The 27,364-nt window shown below is 47.2% G+C and overlaps 1 pseudogene; it reads left to right on the top strand.

Moving 5' to 3' along the window:
• Nucleotides 1–27,364, top strand: part of LOC141222227 (dynein axonemal heavy chain 12-like) — a 165,573-nt pseudogene that overhangs the window by 124,954 nt on the left and 13,255 nt on the right.

The raw sequence follows: 27,364 nt of genomic DNA, 5'->3' as shown, positions 1-27,364 counted from the left end.
ACCCCCAATCCTGGTATACATGGCACCCCTCATCCCCCAATCCTGGTATACATGGTCCCCTCACCCCTCAATTCTGGTATACATGGCATCCCTCATTCCCCAATCCTGGTATACATGGCACCCCTCACCCCCTAATTCTGGTATGCATGGTCCCCTCACCCCCCAATCCTGGTATGTATGGTCCCCTCACCCCCCAATTCTGGTATACATGGCATCCCTCACCCCCCAATCCTGGTATGCATGGCACCCCTCACCCCCAATCCTGGTATACTTGGCACCCCTCATTCCCCAATCCTGGTATGCATGGCACCCCTCATTCCCCAATCCTGGTATGCATGGCACCCCTCATTCCCCAATCCTGGTATGCATGGCACCCCTCATTCCCCAATCCTGGTATGCATGGCACCCCTCATCCCCAATCCTGGTATGCATGGTCCCCCCCCCAATTCTGGTATACATGGCACCCCTCAGCCCCAATCCTGGTATGCATGGTCCCCTCACCCCCCAATTCTGGTATACATGGTACCCCTCAACCCCAATCCTGGTATGCATGGTACCCCCTCATCCCTATTCTGGTATCTATGGTACCCCCTCACATCCCCAATCCTGGTATGCATGGTACCCCTCATCCCTATCCTGGTATGCATGGCACCCCTCACCCCCAATCCTGTTATGCATGGCACCCCTCACCCCCAATCCTGTTATGCATGGTCCCCTCACCCCCAATCCTGTTATGCATGGTCCCCTTACCCCCCAATCCTGGTATGCATGGCACCCCTCACCCCCCAATCCTGGTATGGATAGTCCCCTCACCCGCCAATCCTGGTATGTATGGTCCTCTCACCCCCCAATCCTGGTATGTATGGCACCCCTCACCCCCCAATCCTGGTATGTATGGCACCCCTCACCCCCCAATCCTGGTATGTATGGCACCCCTCATCCCTATCATGCTACACACACATACAAGAAAATAAACACTTATACTCACCTTTCTTCCCTGTGCTCCAGCGCTGTTTCCCGTTCTGCTGGAGGCCGGGGGAGGAGTGCGGCGCCGAAGTACGCGTGTGCTCATACCACGCTGTCCGGCTCCATTTTGCTGAAGACACATTGCAAATGTGTCTTCAGTAAAATGGCGCCGGATAGCGCTATGCGCATGTGCCGATTTCAATGCCTCCCTCTTCCCCCGGACTCTGGACCGAACAGAGGCGCCGCGGTAGCGCTCATCCCGGTCAGGTAAGTATGTAAGTATGGCGCCAGAGATCGCGGTATGTGTTCAGTGTATACGCATACCTCGATCTCCAGCACCATACACTCCTCTTACCTGTAACGGCTCCATGCGTTCTTCAGTCTGGAGCCAGACTGTGCAGGCGTGTCGCACTAGCGCAGACTATAAAGGCTTCAGACAGAGGGACGCTTGTAGCGTTATATTATAGATACTCTATATGTATGTATATATATATATATGTATACTGTATATGTGTATATGCATACTGTATGTATATATATATGTATACTGTATATGTGTGTATATATGTATACTGTATGTGTGTGTATATATGTATACTGTATATGGGTGTGTATATGTATACTGTATATGGGTGTGTATATATGTATACTGTATGTGTGTGTATATATATGTATACTGTATATGTGTGTGTATATCTATACTGTGTATATATGTATACTGTATATGGGTGTGTATATATGTATACTGTATATAGGTGTATATATATGTATACTGTAGATGTGTGTATATGTATACTGTATATGGGTGTATATATGTATGCTGTATGTGTGTGTATATATATATGTACAGTGGTGGCCAAAAGTATTGGCACCCCTGCAATTCTGTCAGATAATACTCAGTTTCTTCCTGAAAATGATTGCAATCACAAATTCTTTGGTCTTATTATCTTCATTTAATTTGCTTGCAAGGAAAAACACAAAAGAGAATGAAGCAAAAATAAAATCATTGATCATTTCACACAAAACTCCAAAAATGGGCCAGACAAAAGTATTGGCACCCTCAGCCTAATACTTGGTTGCACAACCTTTAGCCAAAATAACTGCGAACAACCGCTTCCGGTAACCATCAATGAGTTTCTTACAATGCTCTGCTGGAATTGTAGACCATTCTTCTTTGGCAAACTTGTAGTGAGCTGGCCGTCTCTGGCTGTTCTGTGATAATTGATATAGAGCCTGTTACAGAAGTGATTACACAGGATGATGTTGCCACCTTGTCCAGAGGTTGCACCTGCGCAGGGTGTGATGACAGAGAAAAAGACTGAGCCTCCTGTGTCCCGCCCTAGAGAGTCACGTGACCAAAGTGGGAAGCAGGAAAAAGCGCGCGCAGAGTCTGCTGTGGTCTGTGAAAAGAGCCAGGACGGTGTGCAGGCCCTCGTGTGTGGCGCAGGAGAGACTCTCAACGTGATTTCTTCTATCTGACACCATATCCTCGGAGCCTTCCCCAGCTCCTGCACTGCTGAAGGATTCAGCTGTTACACTCCCTGCTACTGGAGTGTGGACTACATAAGGGGACCCACCAGAGCTTCTATCCGGATCAGAGAGACTGTAAGCGGGACCTCTGGCGAGAGGCCGAAGTATCCCTTCCTTTGTTTCCGCGAATTCTGCTGTTCCTGTTTTTTCTCCGGCTGGGACGCCTTCCTGCAAAGACAGACAGGCCTGCGACGGGGGACACATCCTTCTGGAGTAAAGGACTGGTAACGTGTGAGTAGGGACAGTGAGGGTCAGCTTATCAGTACACGTTATTACTGTGCATATTTACGGTTGTCATTTATTGTTTTTTTTTCTTTGCTGTGTTAAAAATGTATGCGAGTAAAGATACGGTTGTCAAGATAGAGTCTGTGTGTGGGGATCTTGCTGGGCCAGATCATAGATACCAATGCGCGGCCTTGCCCGCGGTCACTTCAAACTGCTCCAGGTCCCTGATATTTGAAGGGAGCCTTCTCCAAACTGCCATTTTGCGATCTCTCCACAGGTGTTCTATGGGATTCAGGTCTGGACTCATTGCTGGCCACCTTAGAAGTCTCCAGTGCTTTCTCTAAAACCATTTTATAGTGCTTTTGGAAGTGTGTTTTGGGTCATTGTCCTGCTGGAAGACCCATGACCTCTGAGGGAAACCCAGCTTTCTCACACTGGGCCCTACATTATGCTGCAAAATTTGTTGGTAGTCTTCAGACTTCATAATGCCATGCACACTGTCAAGCAGTCCAGTGCCAGAGGCAGCAAAGCAACCCCAAAACATCAGGGAACCTCCGCCATGTTTGACTGTAGGGACCGTGTTCTTTTCTTTGAATGCCTCTTTTTTTTTCCTGTACACTCTATGTTGATGCTTTTTCCCAAAAAGCTCTACTTTTGTCTCATCTGACCAGAGAACATTCTTCCAAAACGTTTTAGGCTTTCTCAGGTAAGTTTTGGCAAACTCCAGCCTGGCTTTTTTATGTCTCGGGGTAAGAAGTGGGGTCTTCCTGGGTATCCTACCATACAGTCCCTTTTCATTCAGACGCCAACGGATAGTATGGGTTGACACTGCTGTACCCTCGGACTGCAGGGCAGCTTGAACTTGTTTGGATGTTAGTCGAGGTTCTTTATCCACCATCCGCACAATCTTGCGTTGAAATCTCTCGTCAATTTTTTTTTCCGTCCACATCTAGGGAGGTTAGCCACAGTGCCATGGGCTTTACACTTCTTGATGACACTGCGCACGGAAGACACAGGAACATTCAGGTCTTTGGAGATGGACTTGTAGCCTTGAGATTGCTCATGCTTCCTCACAATTTGGTTTCTCAAGTCCTCAGACAGTTCTTTGGTCTTCTTTCTTTTCTCCATGCTCAATGTGGTACATACAAGGACACAGGACAGAAGTTGAGTCAACTTTAATCCATGTTAACTGGCTGCAAGTGTGATTTAGCTATTGCCAACACCTGTTAGGTGCCACAGGTAAGTTACAGGTGCTGTTAATTACACGAATTAGAGAAGCATCACATGATTTTTCAAAGGGTGCCAATACTTTTGTCCACCCCCTTTTTTAGGTTTGGTGTGGAATTATATCCAATCTGGCTTTAGGACAATTCTTTTTGTGTTTTTTTCATTGAAGACAAATTAAATGAAGAGAATAATACCAAAGAATTTATGATTGCAATCATTTTCAGGAAGAAATTGAGCATTATCTGACAGAATTGCCGGGGTGCCAATACTTTTGGCCAGCACTGTATACTGTATATGGGCGTGTGTATATATATATGTATACTGGTATGTGTGTGTATATGTGTGTATATATGTGTATATATGTATACTGTATATGTGTGTATATATGTATACTGTATATGTGTGTATATATGTATACTGTATATGGGTGTGTATATATATATATATATATATATATACAGTATATGGGTGTGTGTATATATATATATATATATATATACTGTATACTGGGTGTGTATATATGTATACTGTATAAGTGTGTATATATATGTATACTGTATATGGGTGTATATATATGTATACTGGTATATGTGTGTATATATGTATACTGTATATGGGTGTATATATGCATACTGTATATGTGTGTATATATGTATACTGTATATGTGTGTATATATGTATACTGTATATGTGTGTATATATATGTATACTGTATATGGGTGTGTATATATGTATACTGTATATGTGTGTATATATATGTATACTGTATATGGGTGTGTATATGTATACTGTATATGTGTGTATATATATGTATACTGTATATGGGTGTGTATATATGTATACTGTATATGTGTGTATATGTATACTGTATATGGGTGGATATATACAGTACAGACCAAAAGTTTGGACACACCTTCTCATTTAAAGATTTTTCTGTATTTTCATGACTATGAAAATTGTACATTCATACTGAAGGCATCAAAACTATGAATTAACACATGTGGAATTATATACTTCACAAAAAAGTGTGAAACAACTGAAACTATGTCTTATATTCTAGGTTCTTCAAAGTAGCCACCTTTTGCTTTGATGACTGCTTTGCACACTCTTGGCATTCTCTTGATGAGCTTCAAGAGGTAGTCACCGGAAATGGTCTTCACTTCACAGGTGTGCCCTGTCAGGTTTAATATGATAAAGTGCTTTATTCTTTGTCGGGTCCAGGGGTCCTGTAGAATGTGAATCCCTGAGGAACAGCGTATCCTTGGCTTGTGCCAAGACAGAAGAAAAGTTGCTGAACACTTGGTACCCCAACGTGATCAATCTATTTGCCAATCAAGATGCCCTGCAGTTGATTAATGCGGACAAATTGGATTCCTTTTATAACTGCGTCTCGACTAGCGGGGTGCCTCAAGGGTCTGTCTTGGGCCCTATATTATTTAATATACTTATTAATGATCTAGTGGAAGGGTTGCATAGTAAAATAGCAATATTTGCAGATGATACTAAACTTTGTAACGTAGTTAATACAGATGAGGATAGGGCACAGCTACAGGAGGATTTAGATAAATTGGGGAGTTGGGCCAAAAAATGGCAAATGGGGTTCAATGCCGATAAATGTAAGGTCATGCACATGGGAAAGAAAAACAGCAGTCACCCATACATATTAAATGGGAAACCGTTGGGGAAATCTGACATGGAGAAGGACCTGGGCGTCTTGGTTAACAGCAAATTAAATTGGAGTGCCCAGTGTCAGGCAGCAGCTGCGAAGGCAAATAGAGTCATGGCATGCATCAGAAGAGGAATAGGGGCATATGATGAGAACATTGTTCTTCCTCTGTATAAAGCGCTGGTAAGGCCGCACTTAGAATATTGTGCACAGTTCTGGGCTCCGGTACTCAGGAAAGACATATTGGAGCTAGAGAGGGTACAAAGGAGGGCGACTAAGGTAATAAAGGGAATGGAGGGACTAGAATACCCAGAGAGGTTGTCCAAATTAGGCCTATTTACGTTGGAAAAGAGAAGGCTTAGGGGAGACCTCATAAACATGTATAAATACATCAGGGGGCTGTACAGAGATCTCTCCCATGACCTGTTTATACCAAGGATGGTGACAAAGACGAGGGGGCACACTATGCGTCTGGAGGAAAGGAGGTTCCTGCACCAGCATAGAAGGGGATTCTTTACGGTCAGAGCTGTGAGACTCTGGAATTCTCTGGGAGAGGAAGTGGTGATGTCCAACTCACTTAATGAGTTCAAGAGAGGACTGGACGCCTTTCTTGAGAACAATAAAATTACATCTTATGCTTAGTGATAGTTAATTAATCCAGGGATTTAATCTGACTGCCAGATTGGAGTCGGGAAGTGAATTTTTCCTCAATGATGTAAATTGGCCTATACCGCATGGTTTTTTTTTGCCTTCCCCTGGATCAACGCTGCGGAATAGCTGCAGTGCACAAGAAATAGGCTGAACTGGATGGACACTTGTCTTTTTTCGGCCTTTTAAACTATGTAACTATGTAACACTTATGTCCAAGCAGGTAAAGGCGGCTGCAAGATCCGTGATATATAAGGATTCATGTTCATTATTGTATCTCTGGATCAGACATAGACTCAGAGTGATACAACTAAATAGACCCTATAGGGGTAAAGTTGGCATATCCGGGGGGAAATATATCCCAGATTTGCCAAACTGAGCCAACTCATGAAACACATGGGTACATAGGAGAAGAAAGAGTTAATTGGCGTAAAAAATATAAATTTTTATTCCATCAAGTTAAAAAACGTACATAGTAAAAAGAGAAATGACATAATACGGATAGTATAAAGACACTAATTAGATTACCAATGTAGCAAGATATGTTACAAAGTATACATATATGGTCACGCATATGGTCACAGTGGGACATGAGCAATATAGATAATATAGCATAAGGTTAGTATATCAAGACAATCCAATGAGTGTAATAATATATCAAAAAGTAATCCAGAAGTATTCCATAGTCATTGGATTTACACTTGCCATATGCAGCAGGTATCCATCTAAATAATGCTCCTGCCCACAAATAATCAGATACATGTCACATAAAACATTTTTTAAGGTAGTCTCTTACCACAAAGAGTGCCAAAAAGGAGGGTAAAGTGCATAAAGGAACGCACAGTGGCAGAGTGGTATTCCCATCTCATATATTTATGGCACTTCCACAGTCTGAGGACGCACATTCGGCTGAAGTATATTGCTGCGCAGGGACATGCCGGGTCCCTGAGCTGCAATGCATGCTGCCAGCCAATCAAAGGCCGGTAGCTGATGTCGGCGTGCCAGTCACGAGCGACGCATGGAAGTGACGTCATGCGCTGCCCTTGCCGGCACACTGAAATCAGCTACAGAAGAAGACGCCGCATGTCGTGGGAGCGCAGGAAGGTAAGAAGAATCATTTATTTTTGTTTATTTAATGTATTAGAAAAGAACGACAGAACATTATACCAGGAAAGGGCCAAGGATGGGGAGCATTAGACAAGGAAGGGGCTCAGGGTGGGGAGAATTAGACAAGGAAGGGGCCCAGGATGGGGAGCATTATATAAAGAAGGGGCCCAGGATGGGGAACATTATACAAGGAAAGGGCCCAGGATAGGGAGCATTATACCAGAATGGGGGTCATTATACCATGACATGGGCCAGGATGAAGGACATTACACCAGGAAGGGCACAAGGATGGAGGTCATTATACCAGAATGGGGCCTAGGATGGGGGACAGGATACCAGGATGGAGGACATTGTTATAGGATGGGGGACATTGTACCAGGATTGGGGACATTGTTACAGGAAGGGGCCAGGATGGGGGACATTATTACAGTAAGAGGCACAGGACCAAGGACATTATACCAGGAAGGAGCCCAGGATTGGGACGTTATTGCTGAAAGGGGCTCAGGATGGGGGGTATTATACACAGAAGGTGGATATTATAACAGGAAGAGGCCCAGGATCGGGGATATTATAACAGGAAGGGGCGCAGGATGGGGAACATTATACCAGGAAGGGGCCTAGAATGAGAGACATTATTATAGGATGGGGCTACAATGGGAAACATCCAAGGCAGGGACGAACACGCGCATCATTATCGGATCTAGAATGCTACAAGGGCCCATACATCTGACCAACATGCTGGTGGGGGCCCAGGTCCAAATTTTGCACATCTGCAGGAACATGGCATATGGCTTAACAGTATGTCATATGTTGGGAAGGGGTTAAGCTACAGCACATTACATAGCCTCTTGCAGCTATATCAATGGAAAAATTAAAAAATGTATGGCTTTTTGAAGAAGGGAAGGAAAAAATGCAAAACAAAAAATTATCCGGTCCTGAAGGGATTAAGGAGTTCCCACCCACAGTAAATGTTGTCACTCAGCTTAAAATCTTCACTTGCTTATTAGCAGAAGCTAAGGTTTCATTAGGATCGCCGAGGCTAAAGTTACATGCGGCTCCAGCTTACATGTAAAGGGGATGGTATCAAGGAGTCTCGCCAAACTTTCCCTACAAATGTCCAACAATTCAGAATTCATATCCATTGATAATTTATCTTCTAAAATGATAGCATTTTTTTTCTATCCTTTTCATTTTATGTGTAATTAACTTTTTGCTCTCCTCCTTTAAGCAATGGGAGGAACGACTGATAAGGATCCAGGAAACCATTGATGAATGGCTGAAGGTGCCGACCCAGTGGCTTTAATCTTCTCTTCTGAGGACATCATGCAGCAAATGCCTGAAGAAGGACGCTTATTCCAGACTGTGGATAGAAACTGGAGAGAGATCATGAAACATTGCGTTAAAGACCCGAAGGTAAATGGATGCTTCATGGTGGACTGATACAAGAAAGCACGGTCATCTTGCATCCAGGATTGATGTTTTCCAAGAGTCCGTGTCCTGATGCTTCCATCACAAGGATCCTGGGTTATGGGGCTCCGCACTGCCTGGACTCCAGCCTCCCGCATCTTCTATTTTCTATCCAAATAGGTTCTAATTTTTCTTTTAATATAAACTATTGGCACAATAGTCAATGAATGTGACCTTTTTTCAGTCTCTATAACTATATAATGGAATCTTACTTATGGGCTATCTACTTTGTTTTAGGTTTTAAGCGCCACTTCTCTGACCGGACTTCTGGAAAAACTTCAGGACAGCAATGTGCTTCTGGATAAAATCATGAAAGGGCTGAATGCCTATCTGGAGAAGAAGAGGCTTTTTTCCCACGGTATAGTCCTTTCACTTGTTGCAATGATTGTATATATTCCTTAAATATTTTTTTTTCTTATTTAAACGCATTGAAATCATTTTTGTAATTGGATTTCATTAATAATTTTGCACTGTTTGCCTTCTATTGGCTCTGTGTTGCGCTGGCTATTGGACTTATTTTTAATCTGTCTTTTTTCAGCTCCTCTTAGCCGATTTATGACCACAGATCACATCAAAGCTGAATGTGCAGGAAACAAAAAGCCTAACGGTGCAACATTTTTAATGAAACTGAATTGTCGCAAATACTCGCAATTAAATGGGTATTCCCATCTCCAAGATCCTATCCCAATATGTAGTAGGCGTAGTAATAATAATAATATTAGCAAATACCTCCAATTAGAAGTGTAGTATAGTTCTTCTGATTCACTATGTCGCTTTCCCCATGTGCAAGGCATTGCAGTAGCTTCGGTATCCATGGTTACGACCACTCATATAGTGACAGTTATTTGCTAGTGGTCGTAACCTAAGCTACTGCAATGCCCTGCACATGGGGTAAGCAACAAAACAAATCAGAAGAACTATACTAAACTTCTAATTGGAGGTATTTGCTAATATTATTATTATTACGCATACTACATATTGGGGTAGAATCCTGGAGATGGGAATACACATTTCAGTTAAATAAAAAAAAGTTCCCAAAGCTGGATAGCCCCTTTAAGCTAACCATACGCATGACATATGAGATACCCGTGGTCTGAATGGTTATTTGGCTATTTCTCCTGACTCCCACCTATTCTGCTGAACAGTCATGTGGTTTTAATGGGGAGAGAGGAGAAAGTCGGTACTGGACACCTCCGGCAGCGGGTTATCTCCCCTGAGAACCAAAAGACCGGGTATTGAAATCCCATCTGCCCGATCCTTCTGGCCCTGACATCCTCTATCGGGGGAGAGTCAGGAGACCCCCATACACATCAGTGGGTAGGCCGGTCCTGCTGCAATCGTCAGGTTTAAACTATTTTAATCCAATGTGTATGGGGACTGAATCTTTACTTTAAAGCTTTGCTTTTCTATTTTCTCACATAGACACTAATACAAATGGCGCCTGACCCAATACTTTAATGACATCTTTATCATATTGTGCATTTTCACTTTAGCTTTTTCTTCCTGTACAACAATGAAATGCTAGAAATTCTCTCTGAGACTAAAGATCCTCTGCGGGTCCAACCACATCTAAAGAAGGGCTTTGAAGGCATAGCAAAGCTGGAGCTCCTTCCTAACCTGGACATCAAAGCCATGTACAGCACCGAGGGGGAACGCGTAGAGCTCATCCAGACCATCTCCACCTCCGAGGCTCGGGGGGCCGTGGAGAAGTGGCTCATCCAAGGGGAAGATGTCATGTTAAGGAGCGTGCATGATGTTATTGCTCGGTCACGAATGGTACGGATCTACCTACAGACCAAAAGCATTAATTGGAACTAATCTAGTCTATATATATAATCGTCTTATCCCGTCTGTCTGTCTGTCTGTGTGTCTGTCTGTCCAGGAAATCCCGCGTCGCTCATTGGTCCGGCAGCGGCCAATCAGCGCCGGGGGATTTCTAAAAAAAGATGGCGGCCGTTAGCGGCTCATCTGCGGGACGGAGCTGAGCGGCGATGCAGCCAGGAGATGACTGGCGCAAGGCGCTCATCTCCCGGCCGGCAACAGCAGAAGGAACCCGACCGACGGACCCATCTGCGGGATGGAGATGCAGCCGGAAGATGAGCGCCGCGAGGCGCTCATCTCCCGGCCGGTAGCAGCGGAAGGACCGCCGGCGTCGCTGACCTCCATGCGGAAGGGAGGACCGGGGAGCGGCGCTGCGGGTCGGGATACTTCTGCTGTGAGCGCCCGCTATGTCCCGGGTTCTCGCAGCGGAAGTAGCCGCACAGGCAGCGCCGCTCCCCGGTCCTCACCAAGACGATTCGATGATTGATCGCGGTCTTCGGACCCGACCAATCACTGATCTTAGCGCAAAACTTAAACACCGCTGTGCTGATTGGTCGCCGACGCTGCCCGCGACCAATCACCGATTTTGGCTCCACATTTAAACACCGCTGTGGTGATTGGTCGCGGCCGATATTTAAATTTGGCGCCAAAATCGGTGATTGGTCGCGGCCGATATTTCAATTTGGCGCCCAAATCGGTGATTGGTCGCGGTCAGCGTCCCCGACCAATCAGCACAATAGTGTTTAACTTTGGCGCCAAGATCAGTCATTGGTCGCGGGCCAAGACAGCGACCAATCACCGATTTGTGCGGCACTTTTAAATAGCGTCCGTGACCAATTGGATGTCAGCGCCGCTCCCCGGTCCTCCCTTCACACCCTAGCCGCATGGATGTCAGCGCCGCTCCCCGGTCCTCCCTTCACACCCTAGCCGCATGGATGTCAGCGCCGCTCCCCGGTCCTCCCTTCACACCCTAGCCGCATGGATGTCAGCGGCGCTGCCTGTGCGGATACTTCCGCTCCGAGAACCCGGGACATGAGCGGGCGCTCGCAGCAGAAGTATCTGGACTCGCAGCGCCGCTCCCCGGTCCTCCCTTAACACCCTAGCCGCTGATGTCCCCACTGTATCCGCATGGTCTTACAAAGGTCCGGACATTTGTGTTAAAAATCGCTGATTGGTCGCTGGCGCTGCCCGCGACCAATCACCGATTTGGGCGCCAAATTTAAATATCAGCCGCGACCAATCAGCACAGCGGTGTTTAAATGTGGAGCCAAGATCGGTGATTGGTCGCTGGCGCTGCCCGCGACCAATCACCGATTTGGGCGCCAAATTTAAATATCGGCCGCGACCAATCACCGATCTTGGCTCCACATTTAAACACCGCTGTGCTGATTGGTCGCGGCTGATATTTAAATTTGGCGCCCAAATCGGTGATTGGTCGCGGGCAGCGCCAGCGACCAATCAGCGATTTTTAACACAAATGTCCGGACCTTTGTAACACCATGCGGATACTGTGGGGACATCAGCGGCTAGGGTGTGAAGGGAGGACCAGGGAGCGGCGCTGCGGGTCGTGATACTTCTGCTCCGAACGCCCGCTCATGTCCCGGGTTCTCGGAGCGGAAGTATCCGCACAGGCAGCGCCGCTGACATCCATGCGGCTAGGGTGTGAAGGGAGGAACGGGGAGCGGCGCTGACATCCAATTGGTCGCGGACGCTATTTAAAAGTGCCGCACAAATCGGTGATTGGTCGCGGTCTTGGCCCACAACCAATCACGATTTTGCCGCAAAAGTTAAACACTACGGTGCTGATTGGTCGCGGACGCTGACAGCGACCAATCACCGATTTTGGCGCCACATTCAAATATCGGCCGCGACCAATCACCGATCTTGGCTCCACATTTAAACACCGCTGTGCGGATTGGTCGCGGACGCTATTTAAATGTGGCACCAAAATCGGTGATTGGTCGCGCCCAGCGTCGGCGACCAATCAGCACAGCGGTGTTTAAATGTGGAGCCAAGATCGGTGATTGGTCGCGGCCGATATTTGAATGTGGCGCCCAAATCGGTGATTGGTCGCTGTCAGCATCCGCGACCAATTAGCACCGTAGTGTTTAACTTTGGCCGCAAGATCAGTGGTTGGTTGCGGGCCAAGTCGGCGATCAATCACCGATTTGTGCGGCACATTTAAATAGCGGCCGCGACCAATTGGATGTCAGCGCCGCTCCCCGGTGCTCCCTTCACGCCCTAGCCGCATGGATGTCAGCGCCGCTGCCTGTGCGGATACTTCCGCTCCGAGAACCCGGGACATGAGCGGGCGCTCGCAGCAGAAGTATCCCGACCCGCAGCGCCGCTCCCCGGTCCTCCCTTCACACCCTAGCCGCTGATGTCCCCACAGTATCCGCATGGTGTTACAAAGGTCCGGACATTTGTGTTAAAAATCGCTGATTGGTCGCTGACGCTGCCGCCGACCAATCACCGATTTAGGCGCCAAATTTAAATATCGGCCGCGACCAATCACCGATCTTGGCTCAACATTTAAACACCGCTGTACTGATTGGTCGCGGACGCTATTTAAATGTGCCGCCAAAATTGGTGATTGGTCGCGCACAGCGTCGGCGACCAATCAGCACAGCGGTGTTTGAATTTGCCGCCAAGATCGGTGATTGGTCGCGGCCAGCGCCAGCGACCAATCAGCGATTTTTAACACAGATGTCCTGACCTTTGTAACACCATGCGGATACTGTGGGGACATCAGTGGCTAGGGTGTGAAGGGAGGACCGGGGAGCGGCGCTGCGAGTCCGGATACTTCTGCTGCGAGCGCCCACTCATGTCCCGGGTTCTTGCAGCGGAACTATCCGCACAGGCAGCGGCGCTGACATCCATGCGGCTAGGGTGTGAAGGGAGGACCGGGGAGCGGCGCTGACATCCAATTGGTCGCGGCCGCTATTTAAATTTAAATGTGGCGCCAAAATCGGTGATTGGTCGCGCCCAGCGTCGGCGACCAATCAGCACAGCGGTGTTTAAATGTGGAGCCAAGATCGGTGATTGGTCGCGGCCGATATTTAAAATTGGCGCCCAAATCGGTGATTGGTCGCGGGCAGCACCAGCGACCAATCAGCGATTTTGAACACAAATGTCCGGACCTTTGTAACACCCTGCGGATACTGTGGGGACATCAGCGGCTAGGGTGTGAAGGGGGGACCGGGGAGCGGCGCTGCGGGTCGGGATACTTCTGCTCCGAGCGCCCGCTCATGTCCCGGGTTCTCGCAGCGGAAGTAGCCGCACAGGCAGGGGCGCTCCCCTGTCCTCTCTAATACGATTCCGCTCCCCGCTCCTCACCAATACGATTCGCTGATTGGTCGCGCTCTCCACACCCGACCAATCAGTGATCTTGGCGCTAAAGTTAAACACCGCTCTGCTGATTGTTCGCGTCCGCTGCCCGCAACCAATCACCGATTTGGGCGCCACATTTAAATAGCGGCCGCGACCATTCACCGATCTTGCCGCCACATTTAAACACTGCTGTGCTGATTGGACGCGGACGCCGGACGCGTCCAATCAACGAGATTGGCGCCAAATTTAAGCAACGCTCTGCTGATTGATCGCGGTCGCTGGCCGAGATCAATCAGCAGTATTGGCGCCAAATTTAAACCTCACTCTGCTGATTGGTCGCAACCACCGGCCGCGACCAATCTGCGTTTTTGGTGCCAAATTTAAACAACGCTCTGCTGATTGGTCACGGTCGCCGGCCGAGACCAATCAGCAGCATTGGGGCCAAATGTAAACCCCGCTGTGCTGATTGGTCGCGGTCGCCGGCAAAGACCCATCAGCATTATTGGTGCCAAATTTAAACCCTGCTCTACTGATTGGTCGCAGCCGCCAGCCGCGACTAATCAGCGATTTTGGTGCCAAATTTAAACACCGCACTGCTGATTGGTCGCGGCCGCCAGCCGCGACCAATCAGCGAGATTGGCGCCAAATTTAAACAACGCTCTGCTGATTGGTCGCTGTCGCCGGCCTCGACCAATCAGCGATTTTGGCACCAAATTTAAAGAATGCTCTGCTGTTTGGTCACGGCCGGCGACCAATCTGTGATTTTGGCGCCGAATTTAAACCCCACTCTGCATCGCTCTGCTGATTGGTCGCGGTCGGCGGCCATGACCAGTCAGCAGTATTGGCGCCAAATTTAAACACCGCTCGGCTGATTGGTCGCGACTAATCAGCGATTTTGGTGCCAAATTTAAACACGCTCTCCAGTCCTCACTAACACGGTTCGCTGATTGGTCGCGGCCGCCGCCCGCGACCAATCATCGATATTGCCGCCAAATTTAAACACCGCTTTGCTGATTGGTCGCGGTTGCCGAACGCGACCAATCAGCGATTTTGGCGCCAAATTTAAACACAGCTCTGCTGATTGCACCCGGTCGGCCGCATACCTATTCTAGAATACCCGGTGCATTAGAATCGGGCCACCATCTAGTTCTTTTATATTTGTATAAGATTATTTGGCGGCAGTGAATGATTTGTGGATGATGTATCTCTTGCTATAGAGCCAGGTAGCAGATCTTCTACCTGCAATCGGTAGAAATGAATTTGCTAGATAATACTAGTAAGGTTGTCCCTCTCTTAAATGCTTCTGTCAACGTAATTTAACTTTCTTTTTTAAAAGGCATACCCTGCGACTGCAAGAAAAGACTGGGTGAGGGAATGGCCGGGCAGGTCGTGCTCTGTGTGTCTCATGTTCTGGACAAGTGAAGTGCATGAAGCTATCGGCAGTGGCCCGGAGGTACGGCATAAGCTCCTTTACTGATCAAGGTTGCTTCACTATAAACAGTCATGGCCGGAAGTGTTGGCACCCTTGAAGTTGTTCCAGAAAATGAAGTATTTTTCCATAAAAAATTGCATGTGTATTTTCTGTTATACACATGTTTATTTCCTTTGTATGTATTGGAACAACACAAAAAAAGGCAAATTGGATATAATTTCACACAAAACCCCATAAATGGGTCGGACAAAATTGTTGGCATGTTTCCAAAATTGTGGGTAAACAATTTTGTTTCAAGCATGTGATGCTCGTTCAAACTCACCTGTGGCAAGTAAAAGGTGCGGGCAATATGAAAATCACACCTGAAACCTGATACAAAGGGGAAAAGTTGACTCAGTCTTTGCGTTGTTACGTGCCACACTAAGCAGGGAGAACAGAAAGAGGAGAAGAGAACTGTCTGAGGACTTGAGAACCAAAATTGTTGACTAATATCTTCTTTTTGTGTTGTTCCAATATACACAAATGAAATAAACATGTGAACAACAAAACGTGTAATTGTAATAATTTTCTGGGAGAAATACATATATATACATTCATAGACAGACTTCATGAGTTCTCCTGCTAATAGACTGTCATACCCAGAGACGCAGCTTATAGGAGTTTCCAGGGGGGGATATACCATTGGTGCAACAGAGGTAAGGGGACCCACATTCACATCCAAAGATGCAAGCAGCTTATTTCACAGTACGTTATTAGACTGCAAAGAGCCCATGTAGTGTTCTTGCCCAGGGGTCTTCTCCTGGGGGTTGCAGTTGTACAGCGGCTCAATATCTTGAAGGTACCCAAAAGGCTCCATAGTATTGTTGGGATTTTGCATTGATTCATGCATCTTGTCTAGAGATGCGCAACTAAATTTGCAGGACCTTGGTCTAAGAGAGCAGGTTAGTAGTCTGTGGCTGTTGGATGGGAGCCTTGCTAACCGCCTCTTACATGCCGGCATCCCTGGCTCCTCTTTTGATTAGCCGGCCAGGCGTGATGTCATTTGTGCCTCACACCACAACTATGACATCGACATCAAAAGAGGAGCCGGAGATGCCGGTTCACGGGGCTCCGGTCCTGCGGCCGTGGAATACTGACCGGACTGTTGGACCAGAGTCCTGCAAATCCATTCACTCATCTCTACTCTCGTCATATCTACCAATAAGGGAAGACATTGTATGGGATTTCCCATAATACCAGCATAAAATGAATCCATCTGCATTGAGTTTTCCATGCTGTTTGTAGCAGGGTTTTATAGAGGTACATCTGGGTATTTGGAGCAATTTGCGAGGAGGCAAATTGTCCCAGCAGACTCGCAGCACATTGGGGGCTCTCGTCACCATAGAGGGGCACGCTCGTGACGTGGTCAGGGAAATGATCGAAACAGGTTTGTGCAAACATCATGGCTGGCAGCAAACTTTCCAATACCATGTTCTATTTATTATACACTACATGGAGAAAGGTATTGTGCCCCCTCCACATTACACCTACAGGGGCTTTTATGGCCTCCTATTCTAATCCATATCCAGGATGTTAATATGGAGTCCGTCCCTCTACAGATATCACAGCTCAGTATGCCGAGCACCTTCATACATTTCACCATATTCCTATGTTCTTTCCATATCTATGTTATGTTCCCCCCTCTTTTCTTTGAGTTTTCATAGGACACAATTGATCTTGTCACAGTAAAGCAATCTTGGGGTGTACTTACAATGACGTCTATGGGGCAGTAGTCATTTCTGCATATTGAGATGGTGGTCCCTATATAGGAATGTTTTGGCATCTGTAGGTGTCGGCATCCCCTGTATATGACTCATTGCCACAATTGATCTTCTTTATAGTCAGTGGTTTGGATGGCCTAGGTGCGGTTTGTAATATTTTCTATCAATGGTGTGTGTGCCCTCCTCTGTGCAGTGTCGTTCTATAACCATGGATGGACTAATAAAGGGGTTTTATGTCAATTCCTTTAATGACCTTTTGTTCGGTTTCTTTGTAGGTATTATGTCATTCTCCGAGTGGTCAGCCATTCTAAGCCTGAGCAGACATATGGCAATGTAATTGATGTGTGCCTGACATTGTTCTTCCCTATGTGGCGGTGACATATTTATGCTGCCATTCTCCAGTATTTGTTCTAATTAATCATCCTAAAGGTGTTTAGTGGGGTTGAGGTTGAGAACGTGTGGGAAACAGTTCTGCTCTTCTATTCCCTTAGGGTTGGAAGCTACAATTGTTTAAAATGTGTAACATACCTGGCGGCGTCCTTGCATAGTGGTCCATCTCCCACTGTGCAAGAGCGCGCACTTGATCTCCTGTCCAGAATGTCTCTCTGGCTTCCCTCCATGCTGTCTGTTTGTGTCTGTTTCTGCTGCTTAAGGGCGGCGCCCGATCACTTCCTGCTTTTTGTACCTGCTGTGGGTCACACCTCTTGTGCGTCCTCAGCCTATTGCTGTCTGTCACCTGGTATATAGCTCAGCTGCGCCCATCTATCCCTGCCTGAGCATAGTGTTTCTTTCAGTGTGTGCTTGCACTCTGAAGGTGCCAGGTCCCGTTCTGTGTTCTCTTGTCTGCCTATCCTGGAGGCTGTATTTCCAGGCCTGTCTGAACACGCTCCTAGCCTGTTCCTCCTGCCTTCTAGGGGCCGATTACCTAGACCTGTTCCTGTATCTTGTCTGACCTGTCTGAACACGCTCCTAGCCTGTTCCTCCTGCCTTCTAGGGGCCGATTACCTAGACCTGTTCCTGTATCTTGTCTGTCCTGTCTGAACACGCTCCTTGCCTGTTCGTCCTGCCTCTCTGGGGGCCGTATTCCCAGACCCGCTCCTGTATCCCGCTGCAGTGTCGGTCTCCTCCGTACACTCAGTTCCAGTCTGAACTCTCTCCTATCCTTTACCTGTTTTGCCTCTATGTCCGTTCCCTTCCTTTTTCTGCAGAGTCTGAACTCGTACCTAACTCCTGCTTGTTGTCTCTGTACTCCCGTTTGTGAGTTTGTGGTCCACTCGCTACTTCACTGCAAGTACCCTGTGGGTGTCTGGCTCTGCCTTTCCCTTCCTGTCTGTTCCGTGTGTACAGAGCCCTGTCCCCCCTACTCAGCCTAGCCTGCTCTGACTCCTTTGCTCACCGCTCTGGTGGTTCTAGCCTGCTCTGACTCCTTTGCTCACCGCTCCGGCGGTTCTAGCCTGCTCTGACTCCTTTGCTCACTGCTCCGGCGGTTCTAGCCTGCTCTGACTCCTTGCTCACCGCTCCGGCGGTTCTAGTCTGCTCTGACCCCTTTGCTTACCGCTCCGGCGGTTCTAGCCTGCTCTGCTTCTGCCCGCTGCTCCGGCAGTCCTGTCCTGCCCTGCTTCTGCCCGCTGCTCCGGCAGTCCTGTCCTGCCCTGCTTCTGCCCGCTGCTCCGGCAGTCCTGTCCTGCCCTGCTTCTGCCCGCTGCTCCGGCAGTCCTGTCCTGCCCTGCTTGTGCCCGCTGCTCCGGCAGTCCTGTCCTGCCCTGCTTGTGCTCGCTCCTCCTGCAGCCCTGTCCTGCTCTGTTCTTGCCCACCGCTTCGGGCGTTCCCTCTCTGCTGTGGTTGTCTACCGCATCTGCGGTTCTGTGACCCAGTCTGTACTGGGTCTTAACCTTTCTGTGCTCCAGCCCGTCCTTTCGGCCAGTACCTCCCTGCCTGCATACTCGCCTGTATCCACCCATCTGCATACCTGCCGTGTTTGCTTATATCCACCAGTCTGTGCCAGCCTAACCTGCCTGTTCCTGAGTCCCAGTGTGTACTGGGTCCTATCCCGCCTGTGTTCCTACCTGCTAGTGCCTCCCTGTCTGCACTCTAGCTGTGCTTGCCTGTACCCCTCTACCTGTATTGTTCCTGAGTCCCAGTGTGTACTGGGTCCTATCCCGCCTGTGTTCCTACCTGCTAGTGCCTCCCTGTCTGCACTCTAGCTGCACTTGCCTTTACCCGCCTGCCTGCATACCAGTCGTGCCTGCCTATACCCTCCAGTCTGTGCGCCAGCCTAACCAGCCTGATCCAGTAATCCCTGTGTGGGTCAACCCCCGTGTCCGGAGTTTGACCTGGAGTAGCACCTGGTCCCTCTGCCCGGTTTCTCCCTGGTGCACTGGCGTCGTATGCCGTCGTGCCATCTTGGTCGGATCGGCCAGATACTTAGTCACGCCCCTCCAGGCACTCTCCGGTTCATGGTCCAGTGGAATCACTACAATCACACGCACACGCCGCTCAGCCCGGGCGTGTGCATAACAAAATGTCTTGTGCTGAAGCATTAAGATATCTTTTCACTGGAACTAAGGGGCCTAGACCACCCCCTAAAAACAAGGCCATACCTCCACCACCAAACTGCCCAGCGGGCACAATGCAGTTAATAGGGTAACGTTCTCCTGGCATTCACCAAATCCAGACTCGTCCATCAGATGCCAGATAGAGAAGTGTGATCCGTCACTGCACAGAACAGGTCTCCTCCAGAGTCCTGTGGTGGCGGCTTCACACCACTCCATCCGACGCTCGGCATCGTGCTTGGTGATGTAAGGCTGCATGCAGCTGCTCGGCCATAAAGCTCCAGGCGGGGGCGCAGTGTTTGTGGTGATGTTGTTACCAAAGTAGATCTGGACTCTGCAGTTATGGAGTCAGGAGAGCGTTCTGCCCTCTGCTCCTCAGCACTCAGTGACCCCGCTCTGTAATGTTCTGGGGTCTCCTGAGTTGCTGCAGTTCCTTCCACTCCTTAATAATATCACTCACATGTGATGGGGGAAGATTTAGGAGGGAAGAAATGTAATATCCAGACTTGTTACCCCGGTGGCTCCTATTACAGGACCGCGCTGGTATCAGAGGGCTCTGCACCACCAGCCATTCTGTCATATGTTAGTAACAGCACACCGCATGGGAGGGCGGATGTTATACACCGGGGGGCGTGGGGATTGATGTTATACACTGGTGGGGGGCGAGAGTCTTAATGTTATACAAGGCCGAGGGGCCAGATGTTATACCCTAGGGGTACGAGGGGCTAGATGTTATACAAGTCCGAGGGCTGGATGTTATACACTGAGGAGCAAGGGGACGGATATTATATACCGGGGGGGCGAGAGGCCGGATGTTATACACCAGGGGGAGGGAGCGAGGGGACAGATGTTATACACCGGGGCTGGGGGCCGGATGTTATACCCTGGGGGCCAGATGTTATGCAATGGAGCGCTTGGGGTTGGATGTTATACAGTGGGGTTGAGGGGATGGATTTTATACACTGGAGGGGGGGCGAGGGGAGAGATGTTATACTAAACTAGGGGCGAGGGGTGGATGTTATACACCGGGGGAGGCGAGAGGCCGGATTTTATAAACTGGGGGCTGAGAGTCCGGATGTTATACACCGTGGGCAATGGGACTAAATGAAAAAAGCAGAATTCGGTGACTAGGAGTTTTGTCCTATAATGTATGTGCATTTGCCTTCCCTTTAGAAACTCTCCCTTGTGATTCTGCAGTGTCTTAGAGGTTGACTATCTTTTCCTACATTCCTCAGGAGTTTCTCATGAACAGACTTCCGGTGGCTTGCCCAACTCCGCTATTACTGGGAGAATGAGAATGCGAGAGTGCGAATCATCAACTGCAATGTGAAGTCCGCCTATGAGTACCTGGGCAGCTCCCCACGCCTGGTCATCACTCCGCTCACTGACCGATGCTAGCGGACTCTGCTATGATGTGATGGGTTATGCTCAGAAATGTTTTTGACTTTTGTATGATGCATGAAACTTATTAGCAATTATTATTGATATTTCATACCAGTTCTTTCATGTTTCATTGGTAGATCGGTGCTTTTTATCTAAATCTTGGTGGAGCTCCAGAAGGTCCGGCCGGCACAGGAAAAACTGAGACCACCAAAGATTTGGCCAAGGCGCTGGCCGTGCAGTGTGTGGTCTTTAACTGCTCTGATGGTTTGGACTACATAGCAATGTCAAAGGTACATACAATGTTAAGCTGCTCCATTGCAGATAATAAACTGACTCCATCCGATGTTCTGCTGACATCTTTTGATTATATAGTACAGACCAAAAGTTTGGACACACATTCTCATTTAAAGATTTTCCTGTATTTTCATGACTATGAAAATTGTACATTCACACTGAAAGCATCAAAACTATGAATTAACACATGTGGAATTATATACTTAACAAAAACGTGTGAAATAACAGAAAATATGTCTTATATTCTAGGTTCTTCAAAGTAGCTACCTTTTGCTTTGATGACTGCTTTGCACACTCTTGGCATTCTCTTGATGAGCTTCAAGAGGTAGTCACCGGAAATGGTTTTCACTTCACAGGTGTGCCCTGTCAGGTTTAATAAGTGGGATTTCTTGCCTTATAAATGGTGTTGGGACCATCAGTTGCGTTGTGCAGAAGTATGGTGGATACACAGCTGATAGTCCTATTGAATAGACTGTTAGAATTTGTATTATGGCAAGAAATAAGCAGCTAAGTAAAGAAAAACGAGTGGCCATCATTACTTTAAGAAATGAAGGTCAGTCAGTGCGAAAAATTGGGAAAACTTTGAAAGTGTCCCCAAGTGCAGTTGCAAAAACCATCAAGCGCTACTAAGAAACTGGCTCACATGAGGACAGCCCCAAGAAAGGAAGACCAAGAGTCACCTCTGCTTCTGAGGATAAGTTTATCCGAGTCACCAGCCTCAGAAATCGCAGGTTAACAGCAGCTCAGATTAGAGACCAGGTCAATGCCACACAGAGTTCTAGCAGCAGACACATCTCTTAAACGACTGTTAAGAGGCGACTTTGTGCAGCAGGCCTTCATGGTAAAATAGCTGCTAGGAAACAAGCAGAAGAGAGTTGTTTGGGCTAAAGAACACAAGGAATGGACATTAGACCAGTGGAAAATTGTGCTTTGGTCTGATGAGTCCAAATTTGAGATCTTTGGTTCCAGCCACCGTGTCTTTGTGCGACGCAGAAAAAGTGAACGGATGGACTCTACATGCCTGGTTCCCACCGTGAAGCATGGAGGAGGAGGTGTGATGGTGTGGGGGTGCTTTGCTGGTGACACTGTTTGGGATTTATTCAAAATTGAAGGCATACTGAACCAGCATGGCTACCACAGCATCTTGCAGCAGCATGCTATTTATTTTTCAACGGGACAATGACCCCAAACACACCTCCAGGCTGTGTAAGGGCTATTTGACCAAGAGGGAGAGTGATGGGGGGCTACGCCAGATGACCTGCACTGCAGTCACCAGACCTGAACCCAATAGAGATGGTTTGGGTTGAGCTGAACCGCAGAGTGAAGGCAAAAGGGCCAACAAGTGCTAAGCATCTCTGGGAACTCCTTCAAGATTGTTGGAAGACCATTTCCGGTGACTACCTCTTGAAGCTCATCAAGAGAATGCCAAGAGTGTGCAAAGCAGTCATCAAAGCAAAAGGTGGCTACTTTGAAGAACCTAGAATATAAGACATATTTTCAGTTGTTTCACACTTTTTTGTTAAGTATATAATTCCACATGTGTTAATTAATAATTTGATGCCTTCAGTGTGAATGTACAATTTTCATAGTCATGTAAATGCAGAAAATCTTTAAATGAGAAGGTGTGTCCAAACTTTTGGTCTGTACTGTATATACTTTTTTTTAGTTTTTCAAAGGGCTGGCATCATCGGGAACATGGGTGTGTTTTGATGAGTTTAACCATATTGAGCTGGAGGTGTTGTCCGTGGTGGCCCAACAGATTCTCCGCATCCAGAGAGCCATCCAGACGAAGATGGACATGTTCAACTTCGAAGGAACAGAGCTGAAGCTTAACCCAAATTGCTTCTTAGCCATTACCATGAATCCTGGCTACGCGGGACGTTCTGAGCTGCCGGATAACCTCAAGGTAAAGAGTCCCAGTGCCTTGCATCGGGTCCTTCCACAACATTTCTATAGGATTAAGCTCAGGACTATGACTCGGCCATTCCAAAGCTTTATGTTTATTCAACCATTCTTTTGTAGAGCGACTTGTGTCTTTGGGCCATTGTCTTGCTGCATGACCCACGTTTTCTTGAGATTCAGTACATGAACTGATATCCTGATATTTTCCTTTAGCATTTGCTGATAGATTTTAGAATTCATTGTTCCATCAATGATGGCAGCCGTCCTTGGCCAAGTGCAGCAAAACAGGCCCAAAGCAGGTTACGATTACCATCTTTGTGTTTCATAGATGATAGGAGGTTCTTATGCTGTAATGCAGTATTTTCTTTCTGCAAACATATAGCTTCTCACTTAAAATCTCTATCTTGGCCTCATCCTTCCACAAAGCATTATTCCAGTTAGCTATTGATGTGCCCAGGTGAGTTTTAGCAGTGACATTTTAAATCGCATTGCCTTTCTCCTTGCAATCCTGCCATGCTCGCCATTGTTGTTCATTGTCTTTCTGATGGTGGACTCATGAACAATTACATTAGCTAATGTGAGGAGAGGCCTTTAGTTGCTTAGCGGTTACCTTGAGTTACTTTGTGACCTCACAGACTGATGTAGCTTTAAGTCAAATTTATGCAGTAATACAGAAATTTTTGAGGGGTTCACAAACTTTCAAGTAAATGCTAGGTTTACAAAAGAAACATAAGATTTCATCAAAGGGATTATTCTCCCCCAAACCTATATGAGATTGCACATTTCCTATGTATAATCACCACACCTGATGCCCTCATTTCTGCAAGCTCCTTAATATTGATGTCCCATTCTCCTATTTTCCAAAATGGACACAGTAGAGGTGTGGAGAGAGATTTGGAAAGTGTTAAAGGAGTATTCCCATCTCCAAGATTCTATCCCAATATGTAATAGGTGTAATAATAATATTAATAGCAAATACCTCCAATTGGAAATGTAGTATAGTTCTTCTGATTAGCTATGTCGCTTACCCCATGTGCAGGACATAGCAGTAGCTTAGGTATCCATGGTTACGACCACTAGCAAGTAACTAACTGTTACTATGAGTGGTCGTAACCATGGAAACCTAAGCTACTGCAATGTCCTGCACATGGGGGTAAGCAACATAGCTAATCAGAAGAACTATACTACATTTCTAATTGGAGATATTTGCAAACATTATTATTATTACCCCTATTACATATTGGGACTGGATCTTGGAGATGGGAATACCCCTTTAACCACACTTTGACTGACTTTCCTCTGATGTGGAATAGACACATCACTTTTAGGTCTGGGGTGGAGGATAGTGTAAATGGACAGAATGGGTTCCCCGGCTCTCTGCCTAGTTTACAGTAATTTAGTTTAATTTGTTGACTGACCCATCTGGTTTGCGCATTTCTGGTTCTTTTCCGGACTGTAGCAATGATGGTCCCCAACTATGCTCTGATTGCGGAGATCGGCCTTTATTCTTACGCTTTTCTGCACGCTAAACCTCTCTCGGTGAAGATGGTAATGACTTCCCGGCTGTGCTCGGAGCCGCTCTCGTCCCAGTTCCATTATGATTATGGGATGCGTGCAGTAAAGGCTGTGCTGACCGCTGCTGGCAATCTGAAGCTGAAATTCCCCCATGAAAATGAAGAGATTCTTGTAAGTTCTGAACTGTTGGTCGCTTTACATCTCGTATAGGATAGCATTACCATCTTACCGAGAAGCATTTGGATCACAAAAATTACAGCTGTCTGATTTTATAATAGCAGACAGAGACTTGCAAATAATGTCTGCACATTACTGTTCCTGGCTTGTTAGATCTCATCTGTGCAAAAGTGTCAAAACTATAGTTGTTAAACACGTAGCTTGTTCATCTTATGGGACAGTTTGATTTTTAACTTAAACGCATGTATTTTAGGCTAAAAATCATCTTAACAATTGTTTTTTATTAAAAATTTTGCATCGCTTGGCTTTCACCGGCTTTTTGATTCCCTGCACATTCAATTTTGATAAGGTCTGTGGTCATAAATAAACTGAGAGGAGCTCAGAAAAAGACAGATAAAACATTTACAAACTCCCCGTCAGCCAGCAAAAACGAGTTCACTGACAGTATCTCACTTAACTCATTCTGCAGCCGGCAATTAACAGTGCAACACAGAGGCCACATCTATTCCCTATGGAGAAACAATTCTGCAGCATAATTTACTGCAACTCAGCAGCGTTCCGTTCCTCTTTTATCATTCCTGGAAATGTAGGAATTAATTGAAATCTGTCAATAACGAGTACCCTACACAGTCTGACAATGTCACCACTGTTTGGGCACAGTCAGATTGTATAGGGTTGTCCCCTATATAGATTATATATACATTATATGTCATTTACACATACATTTCCAGGAGGTATAACAGAGGGACGATACAATGTAGAGTTTTAGGAAAAGAGGTTTCATACTTATTTTTTGGAGAATACTATTCTTTACTAATACAGACATACCACAAGAGCTGACTGCTCCTTTGTAATGGGGTTCTTCACTTTTAATATTGTTTCATGTCATATTGTATATGAATTATTTTATCATTTAATCCTTTTTCATTCTATTTAGCTCTTGCCGTCAATTAAGGATGTAAACGAACCCAAATTTTTGTCTCATGATATTCCTCTGTTCAATGGGATTACCAGTGACCTGTTCCCTGGCATTCAACTTCCGGAAGCCGACTATAAGGTATTAAAATATAATAGTGTCTTAAAGGGGTTTTCCAAGACTTAAAGAGGACTTGTCCCTCGCCATAAATATGTAAATGCCGCTGTTCTCCTGACTCCGGCATTGTTTTTCTTTTCTTCCTGCTCCTCTCCGTTCCTGACATCTGTCACTCTCCTCTAGCCCTTTAAGCCAACTGGGCAAGGCCTTCCTGAAGACTCCCACAGAGAGGACTTGATGACCACGCCCACTTGGCTATTAAAAATTATGAACTAGATTTCTATAAAGAGGCTATATCTCAGGAATGGAGAGGCGCAGGAGCAAAAGAAAAACCGCACCGGATTCAGGAGAACAGCGGCATTTACACCAGGTAATAAAATTGCATATTAATGGCAAGTGATAGCTCCTATATAGCTGGCCAGCTATCATTTGGATGATAGTTATCTTTCAGCAGCAGAAGGGAAGGAAGGGAGACACAGATCCATTACTAGTGGGTTGGCGGAGCCCCACAGGGATAGATCACCTCAGATTTATAAAAAGTGACGACCGGCCCCTCCAACTTAAGCTCCTCCTACTCCCATGTTCTCCAGTCTGAAATTTGAGGTCGCAGAGGATAGTCGCTGCCTTTGCAGCTCCTCAGAAGATTTTTTATTTTTACCAAAGGAGACCTGGACCCCCCGTGGTCTAGAGGTCTCAGGGGGTCTCGGCGCTGCCGGGACCCCTGCCCTCCCCTGCCAGACCTGCGTACCCCTTAAGGAGGTCCCCGCAGTAACCTGCCGGCCCCGGGGTACATAGGGCGCTTCCTGGCAGAGACGTACACCGCCTGTGGGGTCACAGCACCACACATCCCTGGGGGTCCCTGTGGCGCACAGCGGGGTAAGTGCTCTGTGTATGAGTGCGGCCGCCGCCGTTATTTCATGTGGTGATTTTCTGCTTTTCTGTATTTGCAGACGGTGTATGAGGATCACCGCTGCATTCTCTGACCCTGGGGGCTGGGGAGCAGGGACGGAGGAGCACGGCTCCGTTGGAACGGGGGGCGTGGCTTTATTATCTTGGCTTCCTGCCGTCACTTTTAGGCAGGAAGCCTTCAGGAGAGCGCGCGCTTTCTCTCTGAGCGCGGGCTCTGTGAGTGAGCTCGGGGGGCCGGGCTTCGCGTCGTTCGGCTTCCTGTCATTGTAGTTCTGACAGGAAGCTCCTGGCTTAGCGCGCGCTGAGCTCTCCGCCCCTCTCCCTCCTTCCGGCTTCCCTCCACGTGCACCTCCGGCTCTCTGCTCCCCGTTCACCGCCCTCACAGCTCAGAAGGAGCAGTCACCGCGGCACTGGTGAGTC

The sequence above is a fragment of the Phyllobates terribilis genome, unplaced genomic scaffold (assembly GCF_046119375.1).
Source record: "Phyllobates terribilis strain yellow unplaced genomic scaffold, ASM4611937v1 Scaffold_345__1_contigs__length_2012815, whole genome shotgun sequence".
Classification (NCBI taxonomy): Eukaryota; Metazoa; Chordata; class Amphibia; order Anura; family Dendrobatidae; genus Phyllobates; species Phyllobates terribilis.
Note: the sequence above shows the minus strand (reverse complement) of the source record. Positions and strands in the feature narration are given on the sequence as shown.